The sequence below is a fragment of the Cydia fagiglandana genome, chromosome 4 (assembly GCF_963556715.1).
Source record: "Cydia fagiglandana chromosome 4, ilCydFagi1.1, whole genome shotgun sequence".
In the NCBI taxonomy this organism is placed as follows: domain Eukaryota; kingdom Metazoa; phylum Arthropoda; class Insecta; order Lepidoptera; family Tortricidae; genus Cydia; species Cydia fagiglandana.
This window is the reverse complement of record NC_085935.1, coordinates 2,726,243-2,752,661: the sequence shown is the minus strand read 5'-3', so window position 1 is coordinate 2,752,661 and position 26,419 is coordinate 2,726,243. Positions and strand designations below refer to the sequence as shown.

The following is a 26,419-nucleotide window of genomic DNA, read 5'->3' as shown; positions in this document are numbered from 1 at the left end:
TAAAATGAAATCGAGTTGTGTTCGAGAACAAATATTAACCCATAGAAGTACTAGATTTAGACTTAATCGAACAAACACTTCCAATCCAGCTCAGCTGGTGTCCAGGGAAAGTCATAATTTACCTGCACAACACTTGCATTATTCACTATAGTGCAATCAAAACTGCACTCTCCCCTAACGGGTTAGAGATCAATTTACATTTAATACGTACGTGACTTTTAAAATTATTAACGCCGATGCAAACGAAATTGTACTCTCTCTGAACATGTTTAAGATGAATTTACATTAAACACAATAATTATCTATCGTACATCTAAAATGAGTTTAGTTTTGCGACGTGCATACATAGTTAGGGCTCATTTAGACGATGCGAAAATTTGCATGCGAGTTATATTACACTGCGGGTTTTAATCGGTCGATTGAATTGGACGTAACCAACAGTCCGCAATGTAACTAAAATCGCATGCGAGTTCGCACGCCATCTAAATCAGCCCTTACAGTATTTTGTTTTTCAACAGCAGATTAATACTTTTCGCTATCATTAAGTCTTAAGTCCTTTTTACGTTTTTTGGATTGTAAACTTTATGATCTCACTATCAAGGTTGATTTTAGTTTAAAAGTTTCTAGTGAGATGCGAGTTTTTGATAGTAAGTTTCCATTGTATTGAGCGACGCTCAATAGATTTTTCGCGTAAATTTTCTTCGGTTTTCTTTGACGTCATGAATTAAACAATAGCCTTAACAAGGCACTTGTTTCATGTTTGTTGTGCCGACTTTTGTACGGTACTTATTTTGACAGTTGAAGGCGTTTATTTAATATCTTTACTAGAAATTTCTCTTTGCCATTTATGGCATTTTCATTTTAAATCGCGCAGTTGACTTTTAGAAATTAACAAATTTGAACTATTTGAAGCAGCCAGGCCATACATACAAAATATGGAAAACAAGTAAATTGCGATTTTGACGGTGAAATTTTGCGTTTGTGTAACATACATAGTTGCTATAATAATGTCTATTAATTAAAAAAAAAACATAAATTATGATTCTTTGATATCTTGTATTTTTTATCATTTCCATTTTTTGTACCCATATATTATATCTTATACTTTATATTATTTATATATTTCGGGGATCTCGGAAACGGCTCTAACGATTTAGATGAGATTTGCTACACTTATGGGTATCGGGGACGAATAATCGATCTAGCTCTGGGAAAACGCGCATTTTTGAGTTTTTAGGTATATGTTTTCCGAGCAAAGCTCGGTCTTCCAGATAGTTGTGATAAAATTATCATATTCTTTATAAGTAGATTTCATCATCATCATCATCATTCCTATTGTGGGTGGAATCTTGAAATATGAATCTTCACCTGTTCCTAACCTAAGCTGACAGCGTAGCGTATACATTGGCTATGCGCGCGACATTGCAGGGAAAGCGGTCAATCAGCGCACTCCCACGCAGCCTGAAAGCTGTTCCCGTTTGAGGCAGTAAATCGCTGCTATTGTCATGTGACGGGAGGATTTATGCCACATTTACACTTACACCAGCACAGAATACACAATAATCATAGATCTAGTATATTTTCTATAGATATGCTATACGCGTGCGCCCGCGACGGACAGAACGGAACATACGCAATGCGACCAGATTAAAAACTCGTTTTAACATTCCTGACAACATACCAATAACAACCCGTGTAATATGGTCGGGTTATTTGTTACCCACCATAAATCATACCAAATTTACGGTGGGGAATAAAACAAATGTGTTTCTTACTGCCCGATTCGAACTTTAAGATACGTCAATTAACAGATCTAGAAACGATATTGGATTAGATGTGTCAGTGTCAAGAGTGACGTTTTGTTAGAAAAAACCATTTAGGGACCGTATTTAGGCCAACCCTTATTTTCAATGTACTGCAACATCATGACTATATTATATTTTAACTGGATATGGCATGATGGGTGGGGGAAATGAGCGAACGGGATAGTCTTTATATCTTTCAGTAGGAATAGCAGCGAAATCACTATTATTGTTTGTCCTTGTCACAATCTCACATTTTTTTATTCCCCACCTTAAATTAGTATGGGTTATGGTGGGCAACAAATAAATCCGAACAAACATAGTGTCACACTATGTTTTGTCCCTCACGGAGGCACGCGTATACCACTTCTATAGGATCCTACCTTCTATGTGCAACATTGATAACGGGGTTTGTTCCTAGTCCATAGCACAGTACACTAAGAACAGTAGTGAATGGCCGCTCGGCAAGTTATTTGCCTACTCTTGCGTTGGCGCTTAGGGTTGCCACTTTTATTGTACCTTCATACTGATACGCGACCCGGCCGCCGCGCCCCGCGCCCCGGCCGCCGCGCCCCGCGCCCCACGGCGGGTTGGTCAACGACACCTTCTCGTAACTCATGAGGCCCTGGTACTTGTGTAGCGCTAAATTCAATTTTTAAAGAGTTTTTTTCTCGATTTTAGCCACCGTAGCCTATGGAGACTAACAAGTAACGCTAAGCGGTATTCGTAGGCAATGGATGTTCCTATATTAAGGGTGTCACATGTGCATTTCTGACTTATGATGCAATTGTTCCTACAATACAATACGACCGCGGCGAGCTGTACTGAGGCCTACCGAGAGCAGACAAATGCGAGCGGGTGGGCAGCGTACTCGAATGCACGCGATCAAAGTCGCGGTACAGTACAGCCCACACTGCCGCCACCGTATTCCCCCGTATGTTATGCTAATGTGTGCGTGGCAGCACGTGCGTACACGGCGTCCGGCGCGCACGCACACATTCAAGCCGGCAGCGGCACATTTCTATGAAGATTCACTACTGTTCTTGTACTGTGTCCACAGTAAAAGTCGTTGTTTGTTTACCACCATCGTTTAACGGGTGCATCTAATAGTAAATTATAAAGTATTTCCTTAGATCACACGCTACGTGCGCCTCCGAGCTTTCTCGTTAAGAGCTTACAGCTTGGAGCACACCATTTGCACTTAGGCACGTAGCTTAGTTATTTAACAGAGGTAGCACTTTACGTTTGACCGCTTGACGAATATTTTCTTCACAGTGTCGTTATGTGCCCCTAGCACAGAATAAATAATAGTACTAGGTACAGAAGACTCACTCTCTAACAAAACGCGTCTGTTACGATCAGCACAGATATGGCCACTAGGTGGCGACAGCGCCACGCGCGGCTTATGGCTTTCCCCAAAATTGGGGTAGGAACAGATGTACTTTTAGCTACCTGTAGCAAAGCGACGAAATCGCGAAGTGAGCCACGCCTGCCCCTAGTGTAAATTTCATTCGATAGCGTGACGTGACGTATGCGTCTGCGTTGTCATTTTGTATGGGACTTTGAGTTTCCAAAACGTCCCGCTTGACGCGCTGTTCAAAATACTAAACAAAAATAGACAGACGGACAGTAGTAGAAGAGCCGGCCGCAAATTTTCTAACCGACTTGATACCACGATGAAATACACAATGGGAAACCATAAAAGTGATGCTAAGTCCGAATTCGATAGTCTGCCACGGCGGAACTTGCCGAAAGTACGAAAAAGAAGGCCACTTCCGGTGCGAAAAAAGGGGGCTGATTTAACCCATCTGATACCGAAATAATAATTATGGCAGCAGTTAGAAATTTACATGTAGACACATAAAAGCGAAGTCTGCCAGTATTTTTTTAGCCGGAAGTGCTTGGCAGACGCTCTCAAAGGTGGCCAACGGGACCCCTAATTTAACCCATCTGATACCACCATGAAACCAATTCCAGTCGGTAGGTATGAACCCTCATGTCAGGAATATATAAGTCTGCCAAGGCTATTCCTGCCGAAACACCTTGGCAGACGAGATTATGTAAGCAAGGTCGGCATCGGTTACCCTACACTAACCCATCTGATACCACCATGAAACCAATTCCAGTCAGTAGGTACGAACCCCCATTTTAGGAATATATAAGTCTGCCAAGGTTTTTCCTGCCGAAACACCTTGGCAGACGAGATTATAAGCAAGATGACCATCGGTTACCGTACACTAACCCATCTGATACCGCCATGAAACCAATTCCAGTCGGTAGGTATGAACCCTCATTTCAGGAATATATAAGTCTGCCAAGGCTTTTCCTGCCGTAACACCGTGGCAGACGAGATTATGTAAGCAAGGTCGGCATCGGTTACCCTACACTAACCCATCTGATACCACCATGAAACCAATTCCAGTCGGTAGGTATGAACCCCCATTTTAGAAATATATAAGTCTGCCAAGGTTTTTCCTGCCGAAACACCTTGGCAGACGAGATTATAAGCAAGATGACCATCGGTTACCGTACACTAACCCATCTGATACCACCATGAAACCAATTCTAGTCGGTAGGTATGAACCCTCATTTCAGGAATTTATAAGTCTGCCAAGGCCTTTCCTGCCGAAACACCTTGACAGACGAGATTATGTAAGCAGCATCCGCATCCGAGGGATCCGTATTTTGGAATTATACAGATTACGGACATTATTAATAGCTGTAGGCTTATTCATTACTTTATGATTATACATATTTGTATATTATTATGTTATTAATAAAATATATTTATAATTTATTAAACCTAAACTTAATACATTGGGAATTCATTACCTGCTTACGGCAGTAGTAGGGATTAGTGGGTGAGTTCTGGCTCACTGAGCCAGGCCAACAGTCCCTCCCCCTTTTTTCCCTTGTTGAGGCCCTGCAACCTTGCCTTGAACCCAAACTAATGTCATTGTAGCTCGAATCTAACCTAATCTATTTTTATTGCTTTTAAAATATTTCAATTATCTACTTTTGCAAAGTTAAATGTTGTAATCTCTAGTTCGCAAAATGGAATTTTAATGTGACTTTAATGTATGTGCAGTCTACTTAGTAATTGGGTTTAAAGATATAAAAACACACATTTTATTTCCTATCCTAAGTTTATTCAAATAATATTCTGAACATATATAGTAACATCATTACTTATTCTGTGTACAGTGGAGAAAACGAATGAAAGTAGTAGTTTTCACATTATTTGAAAGTGTGATTTAAAAGATATTATTTTGAAAGAAAATGTTTTTCTACTTCAAAACTTATACATCACATGTGCAAATAGTGTGAAACCAGATATTTAAATAAAATTCTGAATAATACTCTTTTTTTTGGGTTTCAAACAACATACAAAATTTCAACGTGGTGAAGCACCCCCTTGTAGTTGAGATAAATTACGAAACTTGGTGTATTTTATCAGCATAATAAGTGTAACTAAATAAGGGCTTAGGAAAAAAAATGTTTTTTGAACCACCCTAACATATAGTGATACTGGTGTTTTTATAAACAAACCAAGCTTTTACATTCAAAATTGTGACATTTGATGAAGTGAAACTGCTGATGATGATCAGAACGGAACTCCTCGACGACTTGTCTTTTTCTAATTGATTGTTAAGCAAGTTACCCCACTGGCAAAACAAGCAAGATTTTGAATTCGACTTCTACCTGAACCTGGACCCGGACGCGGACCCGGACTCGAGATCGCGAATTCGGACACGGACCCGTTTTCTATTTGGTTGGTGTAAATGGTGTTGGTGAATTTTTTGATTAATTCGGGCGAAAACTGGAAGGTTAGGTATCATAAAATGTTCATGAAGAGAAATTGTAAGAGATGGTATCATTACCAACAACTGTGGAAAATACTGTTTGGTTACTCTTTACATATTTAAAAATAGCAAAATCAAATTGCATGATTTCATTCGTTTTCTCCACTGTACACAGAATAAGTAATGATGTTACTATATATGTTCAGAATATTATTTGAATAAACTTAGGATAGGAAATAAAATGTGTGTTTTTATATCTTTAAACCCAATTACTAAGTAGACTGCACATACATTAAAGTCACATTAAAATTCCATTTTGCGAACTAGAGATTACAACATTTAACTTTGCAAAAGTAGATAATTGAAATATTTTAAAAGCAATAAAAATAGATTAGGTTAGATTCGAGCTACAATGACATTAGTTTGGGTTCAAGGCAAGGTTGCAGGGCCTCAACAAGGGAAAAAAGGGGGAGGGACTGTTGGCCTGGCTCAGTGAGCCAGAACTCACCCACTAATCCCTACTACTGCCGTAAGCAGGTAATGAATTCCCAATGTATTAAGTTTAGGTTTAATAAATTATAAATATATTTTATTAATAACATAATAATATACAAATATGTATAATCATAAAGTAATGAATAAGCCTACAGCTATTAATAATGTCCGTAATCTGTATAATTCCAAAATACGGATCCCTCGGATGCGGATGCTGCTTACATAATCTCGTCTGTCAAGGTGTTTCGGCAGGAAAGGCCTTGGCAGACTTATAAATTCCTGAAATGAGGGTTCATACCTACCGACTAGAATTGGTTTCATGGTGGTATCAGATGGGTTAGTGTACGGTAACCGATGGTCATCTTGCTTATAATCTCGTCTGCCAAGGTGTTTCGGCAGGAAAAACCTTGGCAGACTTATATATTTCTAAAATGGGGGTTCATACCTACCGACTGGAATTGGTTTCATGGTGGTATCAGATGGGTTAGTGTAGGGTAACCGATGCCGACCTTGCTTACATAATCTCGTCTGCCACGGTGTTACGGCAGGAAAAGCCTTGGCAGACTTATATATTCCTGAAATGAGGGTTCATACCTACCGACTGGAATTGGTTTCATGGCGGTATCAGATGGGTTAGTGTACGGTAACCGATGGTCATCTTGCTTATAATCTCGTCTGCCAAGGTGTTTCGGCAGGAAAAACCTTGGCAGACTTATATATTCCTAAAATGGGGGTTCGTACCTACTGACTGGAATTGGTTTCATGGTGGTATCAGATGGGTTAGTGTAGGGTAACCGATGCCGACCTTGCTTACATAATCTCGTCTGCCAAGGTGTTTCGGCAGGAATAGCCTTGGCAGACTTATATATTCCTGACATGAGGGTTCATACCTACCGACTGGAATTGGTTTCATGGTGGTATCAGATGGGTTAAATTAGGGGTCCCGTTGGCCACCTTTGAGAGCGTCTGCCAAGCACTTCCGGCTAAAAAAATACTGGCAGACTTCGCTTTTATGTGTCTACATGTAAATTTCTAACTGCTGCCATAATTATTATTTCGGTATCAGATGGGTTAAATCAGCCCCCTTTTTTCGCACCGGAAGTGGCCTTCTTTTTCGTACTTTCGGCAAGTTCCGCCGTGGCAGACTATCGAATTCGGACTTAGCATCACTTTTATGGTTTCCCATTGTGTATTTCATCGTGGTATCAAGTCGGTTAGAAAATTTGCGGCCGGCTCTTCTACTACAGTGGAGTCCTAGTAATAAGTTCCTGTTTTTACCCTTTGGGTACGGAACCCTAAAAAGGAGACTTTTGTACTGAAAAAGTAGTATTTGAATTATAGTTTTTAAACCTGAAGTCTCTTACGTACAGTAGCAGCAATAGTTGCTAAGTGGGCCAGGTGTTCAAAATGATCTTAACGCTACTTTATTGTTAAGAGAATAATCCCACCAAAAACATTCTGTAAAAAACTAGCCAAGTCTCGATGGAGCTGCTTGTTTATCTCTAAAAAGTAATGAAATCTAGACAAAGTCGTGCCAAGTCTAAGGTTCCTTACTGCGATTTCTTTATTATTATAGTAAATGTTGTGTGACTTGGCCGTTGAAGGGTACACAAGGGTACAAAACCAGGTGCTCCATGACACCATTGCACCAATCTGCCATTGCACCAAAAAGAAGTGTTTGTTTCAGGCTCGCCCATACATAAGTATTATTGAAATACGCAGCTTTCTCAAGCCTACAATTGACTGGTTATTGAATCAACGTTTTCCAAGTGGCAATTTTCCATCGTCAATGGGTAGCGGTTCTGGCGACAGATTGGTGCAATGGTGTCATGGAGCACCTGGTTTTGTACCCTTGTGTACCCTTCAACGGCCAAGTCACACAACATTTACTATAATAATAAAGAAATCGCAGTAAGGAACCTTAGACTTGGCACGACTTTGTCTAGATTTCATTACTTTTTAGAGATAAACAAGCAGCTCCATCGAGACTTGGCTAGTTTTTTACAGAATGTTTTTGGTGGGATTTCACTTCTTTTTGTAGAAACCCCCTGGCACTGATTAAAATAACCGACTTGGTTTCACATTACATCTCAAAACTTTTTTGTAGTAAAAGCGTTGCGAGACTTGCACCTTTTTACCTGTAATGTTTTTGATGGGATCTCATATCTTTTTGTAGGCAGTCCTTCTTTTCGGGTACTCATACCCATACTCAAAAAATGCAAATGTCGTGTCTTACAGGGACCTAAAGAACCTGGCCGAGGACCGCGAAAACTGGCGCATACTCCACCGACAAGAGCCATGCTCTTAAGAGCGCTCTTACAAGAAAAGTCGAAATAATGCAAAATTGATGATACTAGTCGACGAAATTCAGGACTTTGTGCTCATTATTAGAAACAATGAGTACTTGTTCCAGTAAAAGCGTCTTCTTATCTTTTTAAATATCGTTGTAAATATTAGAAAAAGGACTTATTAAATTAGTAATGAATTTTTTTCTGATGGTCGTTTCCGAAAAACCCCGTGAAGCACTGAACGGCAAGCTCTTATTTAGAAATGTTGAGAAGTTTACTCTGCTAAACCTGGCTATTTTGTATTACTAATACCCTGTACTTTCGGCATATCAAACGATATTTTTTCTACATACCTTTGAGAAAGAGAAAATCAAAGTAAAACGAACTCAATTTTCTCTCCGAAACAAGTGTCAATTTCTACGAAAATCTACTTAATATCGAAGTCATTTTCATACTCAAGCAATCTGCAACGTTTGCTTATACTGTTGGTATACATTAGTGTTTATGAAATTCTACTATAATTTTTTGGCAATTTTTTGAAAACTACTCTATATTACCGATGACGCGCGCTCGCCAGCTCAGTGCCGCGGCAGAGCTTGTACAGGCAGGACGTGTGTCGGTCGGCTCCGCACATTTTCAACGGCGACGACGAGGTTTTTTATCATTGTGTGCGGCGGGCGCCGTGTAAAACGCTATAGCCTAAGAAAGATACGCTTACGTTAAACATTAATTAGTAATAGGATTTTTTTTTTGTATTCCTGTTCTTTAGATCATTTTAAGATACTTTATTTTCGAATCCAACCAACTTTCTCTCCGGAAGTAGGTAAAAAAAAATAGTTTAAAAAAAGAGCCGTTCTTGTTTGTTAAAAATGGTAATAGTATTTTTAGTTCGTAAACGTGACGAAAATAATATATATAATGAGTCGACAATGGAATCGGTCAAAATATTTACACGAAAAATAACTAATTCAATAAATGGCGGGGCCTCACGGATATACGTCGTAACTTGATATAAAAAAAAAGTTATAATTAGGTCTTTGATTTAATTACCATAAAACTACTTCATTAAGCTATTTATCCGAGAATCCAACATCAATATTATCTGTATTACTTGTATATATATTTACGCCTTAAACGTGCTAGAAAAAATGGTTATAGATATAATTTCTAGCAGACTTTGTTCAGATAACGTTCAAAGTGATATTCAATACATAATCACACAAAAACATGGTCAATGTAATAAATAAGAGCAATTTAACAAATTCGCTAAATGAAACTACCAAATTTGAACTCTGTGCGCTAATGCTAAGGATTACATTTCCTTGCGGCGCGCGGGGACAGTTTCAATGCGGGCGGTGGCGGGAGTTCGTGCCAAGGACGCGTGGATAGTATGTAGGTAAGTATGTACTTAACTACAAGTTGCTACAAGTGACAGGCCAATTCGAACGTGCGCGGGCGTCTCGCTCGCACCAAATATTTGTGCGGCCAAGTCTGAGCGAAATGAACGCGCGCGTGAATGATAGCTTATTAAAAATAACTGATATAATTTCCAATATTATTTTAATATTGGTTGATGTTCAAATTATATACGTCAACGTTATGACCCTTTACAAAAATAAAAATTGCGCATGACTATCGTTCTTATTTAATTTCAGAATGGCATAGTGTGGAGTGGCATTATAAAAGGAATACTTATTATCGTAGTCATTTGACAGTTTTGGTGACACTTTCACATTCTGTCACAGCGAAGTGTGTAGGCCCACTCTTTAATTTTATATTAAAGTCTATCCAACAACTTTGTCAGTAGAAAAAGGCGTGAAATTCAAATTTTCTATGAGACAATAACCTTTCGCGCCTAAGCGTCTGTAGACTTTTTTTTCAACAAACGTATTATATTGACTATTTCGTGCTCTTTCTATTCATAACTAGTTTACGTTCCTAAGTTTCATAAAGCCCCCTCCAGACTATGCGCGTGAATCGCGGGCGAAGCCCCGAACGCGAGTGTGGAGTCGATTTCGCTGTCTGCGAAAATCGACGCCACACTCGCGTTCGCGGCTTCGCGCCGCGATTCGCGCACGAGTTTGGAGGAGGCTTAATAAGTATAACATAGTATAATAATAGTCGACGTCAAAGATATGTTTACATTTTTGCACCTTACTCCTTTGTAATAAGGCCAAAAGTACGGCTTTGAAATGACAACGTTTTACACAAAAATAAAACGCTAATTACATAACTTACCATATTCGGAACCTAAGAACAATATTGAGAGTGGCAACACTGTCATAGCAGGCTATTCATAAATTACGTAATTTCAAATTTGGGGCAGGGGGAGGGTCTGGACATCGGATGATGGTAGCATGACACAGGAGGAAACGGTGTCATGCGAATTTGGGGGGCGGGGGGGCAAAAATCGTCAAAGATAGATGACGTCATTTATGGACAGCCCCTAGGTCGTATTGTCTTTTTCTAGCATATACGTCCCTCTCTCCCCCACACTCCTACCACACAGGTTGCTTTGTCAGTTATACAAGATAAATTTTCAAGTCATTGTCTCAAAATTATACATATGTGCACCATGCAGGATTAAAACTTTAGGTTCCGAATAGAGATGCACCGGATATTCGGTTATTATCCGGTATCCTATCTCGCCCTTATTTTAATATCCGGCCGGATACCGGATAGTGACTATGCTTGATATCGGAATATAATCGTACTCGATTATTATTTTAAAACAATTTAAACGTTTAATTCACTAGCTCGCGCACTCATTTCGTACCTAGTGATAGACCTATATGAGTCCGTGCAAAAGTTCATTACGAAACAGGGCAAAACTTCCACAATGCGCACCTGAAAAATCGGAATGTAGGTATATCTCCGCCGGCCGAATATTCGGCGCCCGAATATCCGGTATCCTGTATGCGGCCAAACAACTATCCGTTGCATCTGTAGTTCCGAATATGGTAAGTTATTTAATTAGCGTTTTATTTTTGTGTAAACGCTGTCATTAAACAGCTGTACCGATATTCGGAACCTAAGAATAATATTGAAGCATGTTTGTTATCGCCTGGTGGCGGGAAGACGCCAAACCAATGCGATTATACATATCCTATGATATACTTATTATGTCTATGTAATATAATTATATTATGAGTGTTTAATTAATAATGTAGTACACCCTTTATTGTAACACCAATGAGGAGAGAGATATTTAGTAAAGTATACAATTTGATAGGTACATTTTGTAAAATTAACATAGGTATATATGGCATTAAATAAATAAATAAATATTATAGGACAATTTTACACAGATTGACCTAGTCCCACAGTAAGCTCAATAAGGCTTGTGTTGTGGGTACTAGACGACGAAATATATAATATACACATATGTATAAACTAGACGGGCCCGCAGCTCCGCTCGCGTAAATGAAATAAAGAGTTTATCTTATATTTATTTAACTACCGACATTACTATGTACATAATAACACAGTCAGACAGGGTTGGATATATATGCAACCTTGCCAGGGTTTATAACTGTGATATCCCATTTCTTATTTAATTGTAGTCGTTACTTGGATAATTTAATTCGCAAATTTCTCAAAAAATGATGTGATTTGATAAATAAAAGGCAAGATTGTATCTTTTCATCTACGTAGGTATTTGTGACGTTCCACGGCAAAAGGTACTTTATGGCGGCTGCCGATTACGTCGCATAGCGCCGCAATAATATTGGAGCGATGCTATTATAAACGAATAATAGCGTAAGCGCCAACCACCATAAGGTACCTTTACCTGTGGGACGTCTCATTTATAACAACTTTTTTCAACATAAAATTATTCTTTATTTTTATAAGCCTAGTTCCAAAACGTTCATTAGATTAATTTCCATCTTAAGAATAATATGGACGATCACCGCCCATAAATCGATAATCGCCTTTTCATACAAACGTAGTCCCCATTTCCCTTTCTGGATATTAACATTACTTACTACGGCTACGGTGATGCAACGACCCAAAGTGAGTCCTGGCCTCCGACTCCAGATCACGCCATGTTTCTCGGTCTCGCCAGTCGGCATGGCGGAGGTTGGGCAGGTCTAGAGCAACTACGTCGTTTCAGCGGTACCTAGGACGTCCATCGGCTGTCTCCCACTTCGTTGTCCCAAGTACGCTCTCGGCACGATCCTCTCCCATCCTCTCAGTGTCCTAGCCACTGTGGTCTCTTAATACTCAGCTAGCTAAAGCTAATCTAAAGCTAGCTAATCAGCCCCTATTCGGAGACCGACCGCCAATCGTAGGGAGTTATTATTTATTTATTTATTTATTTAAACTTTATTGCACAAAACATAAAAATAATGTACAAATGGCGAACTTAATGCCTAATGGCATTATCCAACAGGGTAGCGCAGTTACTGGAGGGATACGCCTGAAGCCAATAACCCGACTCTGTTTTGGAAGAGGCCAGGAGACGGGCCTTCTCCTCGCTTGAAGCAGAAACACTTGATTTGAAGTTCACCTTGTCAACAGTATGGTTGTCCTTTTTTGACAAATGGCATTTTTAAAATAGCGAAGAGAGAGAAATTATACTAGTTGCTGCGCCGTCAAAGAGAACAGAAAGCGTAGGGGCCTTGGGTGCGACGTTTCGAGGCCGCGGCGCGGTGCGACAGTGTGTTACCACTTTAAAAAAATATGATAAAATATGATAATGGCTGAATGCCACGAAGGTGTGTCACAAATTCTGTGAAATGGAAATTATAAAAAAACAGCCAAATGCGAGTCGGACTCGCTCATGAAGGGTTCCGTAGCAGCAAGTAATATAATAAAATTGCGGTTTACGATTTATGACGTATTAAAAAATACTACTTACTAGATAGATCTCGTTCAAACCAATTTTCGGGGGAAGTTTGCATGGTAATGTAATTTTTTTTTAGTTTTATCATTCTTTTATTTTAGAAGTTACAGGGGGGAGGGGGGACACACATTTTACCACTTTGGAAGTCTGTCGCGCAAACTATTCAGGTTATAAAAAAATGATATTAGAAACCTCATTATAATTTTTGAAAACCTATCTATTGATACCGCACACGTATGAGTTTAATGAAAAAAAATTTTTTGAGTGCAGTTCTAAGTATGGGGAACCTCCAAAATTTGTTTTTTTTTTTTTCAATTTTTGTGTGAAAATCTTAATGTGGTTCACAGAATACATCTACTTACCAAGTTTCAACAGTACTTATAGTTCTTATAGTTTCGGAAAAAAGTGGCTGTGACGTACGGACGGACAGACATTAGACATGACGAATCCATAAGGGTTCCGTTTTTTGCCATTTGGCTACGGAACCCTAAAAACTAATAAAAAGAACAACAAAAAGAGAGAAAAATCTTTATAGGGCTGGATCTCCTAAACAGTGCTTCGTAGCGCAAAAGTAATAAAATTTTCGTTCCTCTTCAGAACCACACGCACTGAACAACCTATCACATTGGGACATTACTATTATTGCATTGCATGTTTGAGAAAAGCACTATACATGCCTAGCCGTGAAAAGGTCTTGCCGGCTTCGTATCACTCCCTAAAACGGATAAAACTTGACTTTACCCATGATGACTTTAATGTCAAAGTGCACGGCAGACATCTTGGATTCCAAGATGGTCATCATTTTCAAAATCTGCGCTCTGACGACTTTTATGACATACTTACTTGCATGGTCGCCATCTTGGATTCCAAAATGGTCATTTTCGAAATCTGCACTCCTGATTCAAATAAGCTGCATCTATATCTATTAAGCCAACATATCTACTATCGAAATGTACTTTTGATAGTACAGAGATAGTAGCAGGCGTGTCTCACTCCGCGATTTCGTCGCTTTGCTACAGGTAGCTAAAAGTACATCCGTTCGCGCGTGGCGCTGTCGCCACCTAGCGGCCATATCTGTGCTGATCGTAACAGACGCGTTTTGTTAGAGAGTGAGTCTTCTGTACTTAGAACTATTATTTATTCTGTGGTAGTAGTACGAAATGTAATCTGAAAGGAATCAAGTAATGCATTCCTGTAGTGAGGAATCGACATTGATTCCAATTATTAGTAATTGTAATATTAGAAAAGATGATTCCTGATTCCTTAAATGTAAGTGTACTTAGTAATTTGGTATCGTTCGATTACAAAGTAATCTGGGAATCGGTAATCCGATTACAAAGTAATTTCGAGTAATCGTGGAACCAGGAATCAATTACGAAATGCCCATCTCTGCTTGAGAGTGAATGAACATTCGCTCGATTGTCAACGATGATGGCATCTATCAGTGAATCAAACGGTAAATAAGCAGCTGTTAACGTTACCTACTAACGTTAAATATGGTGTATCGATACCTTTGACTTAACGTTAGCTCAAATTGACAACTGCTAACGTTACCATTTTGTTACCGGTAAGAGTAGTATAACTAACGGTACCTGGTTTAACGTTAGTTACAACTTAACGTTAAATCTGTCACCTTGTGGTAACGCGAACGATACCAACTTTTTAACAGTATTTAAAGCCCTGCTGCATACCAACATAACAAACATAATTTTGGTTATTTGAAGATCGAAACGAAACCAACCGAGTTTCCGAAAATGGCCGATAGTCGTAAAATGAAGAATGTTATGAAATTTTCTTTTGCTTATTGTAAGTTAAATACGCATCGAAAGCGATAATTTTTATGCTCTAAGTAGTTATATTCTCATATTTAGATAATAGATTAGAATAGCTTTTTCTTATCATACGTGCGTCTTATTCGTGAAACGTGTCAAAAACTTTTTTAGAAATTTGTAAGGCGCCATCTCTCTTCTTCCCTCGTTTTTTATCCCGTTCTGGTTTTTCGATTTTATATATATGATTTGCATTTGTGACCACCTGACGAAGCCTGCGTTGTGGATATCCTACCTAAAAATTTGATCATATTTTTATAGATGTTAAATAAATACTTAGAAAAAAAATTATATATATGTGAAGTGTAATTAAATCCAAAATAACAACTACATGCAAAAGTTCTTTTCCTTAACCTTTTAAGCTATAGGTAAGTAAGTACCTCCTAAATTATTTATTTAAGTACCTACCTATATTTTTACCAATATTTTATTCAAAATCAAAGATCTAGTTGGAAAGAAATAAGTAGGTAGATAAAGAGTGAAATACTTCACGATTTCGTATGTCATTCTTGCGCAGAGCCATGCTAATCTCTCTCTGTTTCTAGTCAAATTTAAGTATATGAATTATGAATTGCCGAAGTACTCACCCACAATGGGATGTAGGTTTGTTCGTTACCTTGTATCTCTCAGAGCGGAAATAGAAGCCGATTTCGTCGACTCCTAAGCGGATACACTTTTTTTTTTTTTTTTTTTATTATGCATGGGTTTACTCATGGCCACAGACTAGCCGAGGCGTAGACGTGGCCTACGATGGAGCGAGCTCGCCCAGAAGGTGCCTGTTCACTCTTGATTTGAAGGTTGCCGGGTTATAAGAGCACGGAAATATAGACGCCGGCAAGGAATTCCATTCCTTGGCAGTGCGCATAAGGAAAGTAGAAGCAAAGCGCACGTTGTTTATCAGCACTTTTATTACTAAAAGTTTATTTGTGACGTCCCGCGATAAAGGTACCTTATGGCGGCTGGCGCTTATGCCGCATAGCGTCGCAATAATATTGGAGCGGCGTTAATAATAGCGTAAGCGCCAATCGCCATAAGGTACCTTTATCCGCAGGATGTCACATTCTGCTATATTATACTAACCCTGAACGGGATAAAAAGACAAATTGCTGATAGATACTTAGACAGATGAAACCTCCTCGCCATATCAGGGTCTACTTTAATACGTAGGTTCTACGTAACGCGTATTAACTAGCCGTACCATTCGTATTCGGAACACAAATCACAAATTTCAAACCTTATTATACACACAGAAAGATTTAAACTAACAAGACTCAGAAGAGACTTCATGTAGGTGTAAAATTGAATTCTAATGGTAATACGTGCACGCTTTACTAACTCGATGTGTTTTTAAAGATATGTACTTCAGTATTTTCATTGGCATAGCCACGGTGCGCGGTGCACGCAGGCAGCCTTTGAAAACACTTTCACATCATATCATGGCATAAGCCGTTAGAAACTGTTTTTCACCACACCAGCTCGGAAAGGCTTACTTTGCACTTCAAAAACTGAGAGCAAACTTACATTTTAATCACAAGTGAGGCAAAGTAATCAAATGCAAATTTTGAGTTGTTTTGTTATGTTTGCTGGTAGAATTGACTTTTAAATCATGATTTCGGATGATAAATATTTAATAACATTCATTTGTATTTGATTATTACATTTAATATTTGCTTCAGGTTGGTGTGGTGAAAGATTTTGTTTCAATTGGGGCAAATTTTGTTTAACCCTCGTGCTTTGAAACCCTCGCAACGCTCAAGATTCCATGTTTCGAAAATTGATACTCGCAATATTAGCACGAGCGGTTAAACAACAACTTTGCCCCCTTGTAAAATAAATAACTATTTCAATATAGTCAGCTAAACTGAGGTACAAATTCAAAAACTCACCAGTAGTTTAGCTTCACGACCTTCTATATGGAAAAACAGCAAGCCAATGACTTGAAAATTTGCCTTGAATAACTGACAAAGCAACCTGCCTGTATGGTGGGAGTGTAGGAGCGAGGGACGTATATTCTAGAAAGGGGCAATACGACAGTGTTGCCACTCTCAATTTGAGATGCAATGGATAGTTGTTTGGTCGGATAACTCGGATACCGGATATTCGGCCTGACCATCGGCCGGCGGAACAATACCTACATTTCGGTTTTTAGGTGCGCATTGTGCAGGTTTTAACCTGTTTCGTGGTGAACGTTGGCGCGGACTCATTTCTATGTTCGAAATGAGTAGGTACCTACTAGAGGTGTGCGCCGATGGTAAAATCATCGGCGGCGGCGTCCGATGATTTTTTGACCGGCGGCGGCGGCGTGATCGGCGTGAAATCGGCGTGGCATAATTTACTGCCTATTTGGGACGTCGACTCAGACAGAAAGGGGAGGGTCCCCGCTCCGAGTCGTTCCTTGTGCAAAGGCTGTCCGTGGTGATCCAGCGTGGAAATGCTGCGAGCATCATGGGCACCTTTGCACCGGGAACGGCAGGGAGCGGTTTGTTTTCTTAAATTTATAGTTTTAATTTTTATTTGTAAGCCTTAGTTGTATGTTTTTTGTCATGTATGTAGAACTTTTAATAAATTTACTAGGCTATCCAAAGCATATTATGTGTGTTTTCTAAATTATTGCCGAAAATTATATCCCGGCATGTCACTTGGCAACCATTTATTACCAATACCTACTTAATAGTTACCAACGGTATGTTTAAATATTAAATTAAAAAGGATATTTTAAAACGCTACATTTTAGGCTGTATTTTTACTTACTTTTAAGCGAAATACAAATAAAACACAAAAAAATCTTTAAGTTGCCTTAAATCTATATTGACTTTTCGCAGCCGCTGTCGCCTCACTTAGGATTTGTTACGATATAATGATGAATACTTTACATTTGTCTGAACTGAAGTTTAGCAGAAAACTATGTAAGACTAAAGATATCGTCGTTTTCGAAAGTAAACTTATCTGGCCGGTTGATTCGCTCAACAGAATGTCTTTGGAGTGTCCCGTTTTATAGAATGTTAAGGTCTACTTTGTTTTCTTTACTCCTAGCTTAGTGAAGATATTTGGTGATTTAAGTTCCTATAAGTAGGTATCATTGTTTAGGTATAGCTTATTACGAAGTTTTAACCTGACTTTTATAATTTTGATTGAAATATATATTACTAAGTAAAAGAAGCTGATAATCACCATAAAATGACTAAGAATTGATCGTGTGTATTTTTAAATGAAATTGTATATTATGTGATAAGTAATTCAAATCATATCTATCATATGATGACATTGATGTCTTGTTGATGACCCTCATGCGTGTCACCAGAATCATACGAGAAATTATAAATTACGCAATTACAGCTTGCTGGAGATTCTAAGAAGAAAATAGCATGTTTATGTCCTAGGATATGAACCTGCTATTTTCTTGACTTTAGTTCACTGATTAAATTGACAATAAAGAGACTATTGATGTAAAACAAAATGCGTTGTACAAAAAAGCTGTGCGATAAAATATCAAATAATAACCTGAGATCCAGAAACAAGATCTTGTTTAAATTAACGCTAAATCGTTATCACAGCTAACACCGCAACAACAAAAATTATGCTAATATGCTTCACTGGCAAATAATAAGCGAAAAAGCATAAGGATCTTTAAATTATACCTCTGACACTGTCTACTCACTACGCAACATGGAATAAGACACGATAGGTATCAAAATTTCCCACGCCGATTAGACGCCGGTCAAATTTATCGGCGGCGGCGGCGTGGAAAAATCGTCGGCGGCGGCAGCGCGGCGGCGCGGCGCACATGTCTAGTACCTACGCGTGCAAGTGAGTGGATGTGGATGTTTAAATTGTTTTGAAATAATAAACGAGTAAGTACAATATGACCGTGACTGTTTCTTAAATCCAATTTGTTTACTCTGAAATCTAGCAAAGTTACTATCCAGTATTCGGCCGGATAGTGGGTCACTAATGTCACTATCCGGTGCATCTCTACTCTCAATATTATTCTGAGGTTCCAAATATCGGTACAGTTGTTTAATTGTTGCTTAATTTGGAGATTGACCCCAATTTCATTTCTGATCAAATCGACCGAATGTCCCGTCTGGACTCCACTAACAGCCGTAACACATTAGCGCGCCGTTCAAGGTCACGGTGCGCCAAACCATAGCCTGATATCATGTAGGTATGTACTTAGTCCAAAATTATGTTATTTACTAATTATGTTACTTATATGCATTGAACGTTAAATCTGAACCAATTCGATTACTATTCTATAGTGAATCAGCATGACTTGAAAAAGCGCGGCAAATTTAAAACATGTATGTAAAAACCATTATAGGTTTCAATAGCCCTCATAGACCTGACTTTTATCTCGATATCGTAATTTTCTAGCGACAAACCCATTATCTATACAAAACTGTCGCAAAAATATTATCGCTTGTATATCGTGGTACAGGATAGGATGGAGCCATATACTTACTACTTGCTTGCAGGTATCGTAATCAAACAAAGTGCTTGCTAAGTAGCTAAATACGCGCAATGTATTTTTATGTCAAAAATAATGTATTTATTTAATGTTAATTTAGTATGAATTATATAGTATGTATGTATATTGTTTTATCCACAAATATGAACAATTGTAGTTAATTTACAAAACATAATTTATACGGCCACAAATAAAATATTAAATGCTTCTAAAATCTGTTTGGTTATTTCTACATGGAAAAGAAGTCATTTAAAATTATAAAAACATTAACTGAACACCTTATTGCTACCTGCATTCACCGCTCGCCGCTCAGCTACCCACTGACGTTAATACCACGGCCTTACGTTTTATGACAGGACTCTGAGTCAGGGGAGTGGCACACTTGGTCCGCCATTTTAGTCAGTCATTCCATGTTCGGGTGCGCTTGCGTTCAGTCGAGTTTTGGAATATTACTGCAAATTTTTGTTGTTTGTTAATTTGTTGGTTATGGTGTCGACTTTTATTGCCCTAGTCGCCAAAATACATTATGTTACTTAGTGAATTTTTAACCGACACCACACGGTAAAAATAAGTTTAACAATAATTACTTAGTTAAAAATCGAGTAAAAACGGTATTTCTAATACTTAACTTATATTGTTTGCTATTCAATTAAAGAGTACTAACAAAATCCTAACTCAATTAATTAGTGCAAATATTGTAAGGTTTGCGATTCCTGCTCGGCCTTGCGTCGTAAGGTGCCCGGTACCACTGTATTGCAGCAATAACTAGAAATGCTTACTTTGGGGAACATTAGCAACTGTCGTTTTTGATAATTACATTTTAGTGGTGAGGGGTGGTACTTAAATGACCGCTATTGAAACTTTAAATGGTTTAAACTTATAGGCGCGAAGATTTGAAATCCCTAAGAAAATTTTAATTTCGCGTCTTTTTCTGCTATCAAATTGGGTGTGTTTCGGTATAATAGCCCAATATAATTGGCCTATTATTGTATTAAATTTAACGCGCACGCAAAGACGGAAAGCTTGCAATTATATAAAATTTACTTTCTTATTTACAGCACTCTTGCCCAGATTAAAGCTGATAATTAGTTCGAATCTAGTCTCCCATATTTTTTAATTTCACTGGTACATATGTCTTGACCGAGTAAATAATAAATATACTAAATACTTTTTTAAATATTCGCGCTCGGGGCGATGGAAGTTTCATCGTTCCGCCGTCCGCTTCATGCAACGACCAATCGCGTTAGCTCGCTGGCTCGTGCGCGGCAACTTTAAAGCAACGATAACGTTTTTGATGGTTTTTTGTGTTACGAATCATATTTCAAGCCGATTTTTACAGTATTCGACGAAAGATAACTCATAATGAAAATCCCATATGATATTGATCTACTACCATTTTTAACCAGGCAATTAATGCACAACCCCATAAAACCCACCATACGGTATTATTTAGTGTACGATTAAATTGCAACGCTTGTACTTATTATAATTTGGAAATAATGAGAGAAAAAATAGCCTATTACCATTTTTGAGGAAGGAAATATACTGAATTTAATAATAACCGTAGGTTACTTACTTTAAATGTAGGATACAGAATAATTTTTTGTGTGATTCATGCTTAATGTCATAAAGCAAATATTTCTCTATGAGTATAAATTTAAAAAATGTTATTAATATTTTTTACAAATTTTCTGTAAATTTTTATATTTTTACATTTTTTTTTAAATACCTAAACGTAATATATTTATTTGGATTATGTGTCGACATAATCACTAGATTTATTATCTGTCCCATACACCGAAAAGTTGAGCTATTACTAATTATTTCCATTCCGCCATACTAGCCGATTGTATCTTTCTTGGGCTACTATACTGTGTGCGTGTAAACCGCAACGAGAGACTTTGATCCTAGCACTGTTTTTATAGTATTATAATTTATAATGGTACAGTTTAATAAACTACCGGACAAGATTAAAAATATTTGAAACGACCTGACATTCTATATGTATTTATTTGACTCAAGATAGTACTCAGGGTCTGATGATGGAGCCGGAAGGTGGTCACCGGTACCAATCAACCATGCAACTAAACCACTTCGTGTTTGGGCACGTTTGATTCGGCTCAACAAGATCTTTGACTTAAGATAGTACTCAGGGTCTGATGATGGAGCCGGAAGGTGGTCACCAGTACCAGTCAACCATGCAACTAAACCACTTCGTGTTTGGGCTCGTTTGATTCGTCTCAACAAGATCTTTGACACAAGATAGTACTCAGGGTCTGATGATGGAGCCGGAAGGTGGTCACCGGTACCAATCAACCATGCAACTAAACCACTTCGTGTTTAGGCTCGTTTTATTCGTCTTAACAAGATCTTTGACACAACATAGTTCTCAGGGTCTGATGATGGAGCCGGAAGGTGGTCACCGGTACTAATCAACCATGCAACTAAACCATTTCGTGTTTGGGCTCGTTTGATTCGGCTCAACAAGATCTTTGACTTAAGATAGTACTCAGGGTCTGATGATGGAGCCGGAAGGTGGTCACCAGTACCAATCAACCATGCAACTAAACCACTTCGTGTTTAGGCTCGTTATATTCGTCTCAACAAGATCTTTGACACAAGATAGTACTCAGGGTCTGATGATGGAGCCGGAAGGTGGTCACCGGTACCAATCAACCATGCAACTAAACCACTTCGTGTTTGGGCTCGTTTGATTCGTCTCAACAAGATCTTTGACACAAGATAGTACTCAGGGTCTGATGATGGAGCCGGAAGGTGGTCACCGGTACCAATCAACCATGCAACTAAACCACTTCGTGTTTAGGCTCGTTTTATTCGTCTCAACAAGATCTTTGACACAAGATAGTACTCAGGGTCTGATGATGGAGCCGGAAGGTGGTCACCGGTACCAATCAACCATGCAACTAAACCACTTCGTGTTTGGGCTCGTTTGATTCGTCTCAACAAGATCTTTGACACAAGATAGTACTCAGGGTCTGATGATGGAGCCGGAAGGTGGTCACCGGTACCAATCAACCATGCAACTAAACCACTTCGTGTTTGGGCTCGTTTGATTCGTCTCAACAAGATCTTTGACACAAGATAGTACTCAGGGTCTGATGATGGAGCCGGAAGGTGGTCACCGGTACCAATCAACCATGCAACTAAACCACTTCGTGTTTAGGCTCGTTTTATTCGTCTTAACAAGATCTTTGACACAACATAGTTCTCAGGGTCTGATGATGGAGCCGGAAGGTGGTCACCGGTACTAATCAACCATGCAACTAAACCATTTCGTGTTTGGGCTCGTTTGATTCGGCTCAACAAGATCTTTGACTTAAGATAGTACTCAGGGTCTGATGATGGAGCCGGAAGGTGGTCACCAGTACCAATCAACCATGCAACTAAACCACTTCGTGTTTAGGCTCGTTTTATTCGTCTCAACAAGATCTTTGACACAAGATAGTACTCAGGGTCTGATGATGGAGCCGGAAGGTGGTCACCGGTACCAATCAACCATGCAACTAAACCACTTCGTGTTTAGGCTCGTTTTATTCGTCTCAACAAGATCTTTGACACAAGATAGTACTCAGGGTCTGATGATGGAGCCGGAAGGTGGTCACCGGTACTAATCAACCATGCAACTAAACCACTTCGTGTTTGGGCTCGTTTGATTCGTCTCAACAAGATCTTTGACACAAGATAGTACTCAGGGTCTGATGATGGAGCCGGAAGGTGGTCACCGGTACCAATCAACCATGCAACTAAACCAATTCGTGTTTGGGCTCGTTTGATTAGTCTCAACAAGATCTTTGACACTGAAGATACACAAGGTTTGATTATGGAGCTGAAAGGTGGCCACGGGTACCAGTCTATCATGTAACAGTATCATGAGGACAGAAGACGATTGAGGATTGACCGATCAATTCGAATTAACGATTATTAATCGTCAATCTTCAATCAGTAGATTTAGAATTAGTTTCGTCAATCGTCAATTCGAATTGATCGGTCAATTCTCAATCGTCAATCGTCAATTCGAATTGATTTTTTGCCAACACTGCTATCATGTAACCGAACCACTTCATGTTTGGGCTCGTTTGATTCGTCTCAACAAGACCTTGGACACAAGTTAGTACTTAGGGTCTGATGATGGAGCTGGACTGTGGCCACGGGTCCCAGTCTACTATGTAACTGAACCACTTCGTGTTTGGGCTCGTTTGATTCGTCGCAACAAGATCTTTGACACAAGATGCTACTCAGGGTCTGATGATGGAGCTCGAAGGTGGCGACGGGTACCAGTCTATCACATAACTGAACCACTTCGTGTTTGGGCTTCGTGTTTGGTTTATCACCTAGTGTCAAAGATCTTGTTGAGACGAATCAAACGAGCCTAAACACGAAGTCGTTTATTTGCATGGTTGATTGGTACCGGTGACCACCTTCCAGCTCCATCATCAGACTCTGAGTATCACCTAGTGTCAAAGATCTTGTTGAGACTAATCAAACGAGCCTAAACATGAAGTGGTTTAGTTGCATGGTTGATTGGTACCGGTGACCACCTTCCGGCTCCATCATCAGACTCTGAGTATCACCTAGTGTCAAAGATCTTGTTGAGACTAGTCAAACGAGCCTAAACATGAAGTGGTTTAGTTGCATGGTTGATTGGTACCGGTGACCACCTTCCAGCTCCATCATCAGACTCTGAGTATCACCTAGTGTCAAAGATCTTGTTGAGACTAGTCAAACGAGCCTAAACATGAAGTGGTTTAGTTGCATGGTTGATTGGTACCGGTAGCCAACTTCCAGCTCCATCATCAGACTCTGAGTACTGTCTTGTGTCAAAGATCTTGTTGAGACGAATCAAACGAGCCCAAACACGAAATTGTTTAGTTACATGAGAGACTGGTACCCGTGGCCACCTTCCAGCTCCATCATCAGACCCTGTGTATCTTCAATGTTAAAGATCTTGTTGAGATGAATCAAACGAGCCCAAACACGAAGTGGTTTAGTTACATGATAGACTGGTACTTGTGGCCACCTTCCAGCTCCATCATCAGACCTTGTGTATCTTCAGTTTCTTGTAACTTGTTTCTTGTAAATAAGCGAGTACCTACAATTTCTTTCGAGTTATATACGTTCATAAGTACGAGTATGGGGCTATTCATAAATTACGTCGTTTCAAATGGGAGGAGGGGGGGGAGGGGGTCTGGACATCGGATGATGGTAGCATGACGCAGGAGGAAACAGAGTCATCCGAAGCATGATTGTTGGATGATTTGAGGGATGGGGGGTCAAAAATAGATGACGTAATTTATGAACAGCCCCTATGTACATTTGCACTGCATTTAGTATTTTCGTACTTACCAAATAACAGTTTTAGGACTTTATAAGTTAAGTACAGTTAGTGTTGTTATGGTTGATTTCAATATGCTTCGCGAAGGATCAAGAATGTTTAATCCATCATTGTAGTGCGAGTGTGGTAGAAGGGATCGGAATACTGAGCTCGCACGGCCTGCCGCAGCGCGTAAAATACCTAAACTCGCTCAACCCCGAAATGTAATAGCACTCTTAAATTATGATGATGATGATACCCATACTATGTATACACATATCATAACTAAACATATCTTCCTTCATACTCACATCGTACATCGTAGTGTACCTTTACTTTACCTACTATTTGTAGGAACTGCAACAGTAACTTTGTAATATCATATATTTATATGGGATTACAAACTTACTTATGCAGTTCTTAGATCTTTAAAACGTGACTGATATTGCAATATTTTTAGGTTTTCCCTTTATGTGGCCATTAAACCCTAACTCTGTACCAAATTTCAGCTCTCTAAGTTTATGGGAAGTACTAGTTCTGTTCTGATGATCATGAGTGAGTTTCATAAATGCGAAACTTTGCTTTCGCTTAACTTCGGAACTAAATGACCTACAGACTTGAAATTTTGGATTTTAAGTATGTGATTATAGCTTACTGGATGACCAAAATTTCTGCGTTCTGGTCTTATCCAGAGGTTCTCAAATAGGGGCCTGAAAATGCGGCGAAATGGTTCCAGTAAAGGATGGTACGGCAGTGTTTGCTTCGCGCTCGACTTGGCGGGGGCACTACCGTGCCCCCCGATAAGAGCGAGTCAAGGTAATTTTGAACACCTCGCCCGCTTAGCAAATTCTGCTGCTGTTTGTACCTATCCAATCCATTTCATTCTCTTACTGCAGGTAATTAAACATGTTTTATTGTATACTAGACTAATAAAACAATTTGGTTACGTTGCACACAATTTACGCACAACATAAAACAATTTTCATTGGTCTTAAAATTAATCATAATTGCTAACGTTACCATCGTCAATTCATTACACCGCAATTAACTGTCGGCCAAATTCGAACTTTAAGACGCGTCAAATATTAGGTAGATACGATATGGATAAGATATGTCAATGTCAAAAGTGACGTTTTTTTATGAAGGAGCGTCACTTTTGACACTGACATATCTTATCCATATCGTATCTAGACCTAATATTCAACTTATCTTAAAGTTCGAATCGGGCAGTGTAGCTCAAGTAATCCATCTTAGATTACATAATCTGTGGAGAAATGCATTTTGTTCAGAACTTTAAGCCGCGTCAAATATTAGGTAGATACGATATGGATTAGATATGTCAATGTCAAAAGTGACGTTTTTTTTTATGAAGGAGCGTCACTTTTGACACTGACATATCTTATCCATATCGTATCTAGACCTAATATTCAACTTATCTTAAAGTTCGAATCGGGCAGTGTAGCTCAAGTAATCCATCTTAGATTACATAATCTGTGGAGAAATGCATTTTGTTCAGAACTTTAAGCCGCGTCAAATATTAGGTAGATACGATATGG

At 39.0% G+C, this 26,419-nt stretch overlaps 1 protein-coding gene and 1 pseudogene across 1 annotated transcript in view; one reads left to right on the top strand and one right to left on the bottom strand.

Annotated features, from left to right (window-relative positions):
* LOC134663502 (SUN domain-containing ossification factor) overlaps nt 1–26,419 on the top strand; it is a 91,353-nt gene that overhangs the window by 10,770 nt on the left and 54,164 nt on the right. The gene's annotated exons all lie outside the window — the stretch shown is intronic.
* Nucleotides 15,536–15,648, bottom strand: LOC134664208 (U6 spliceosomal RNA; annotated as a pseudogene).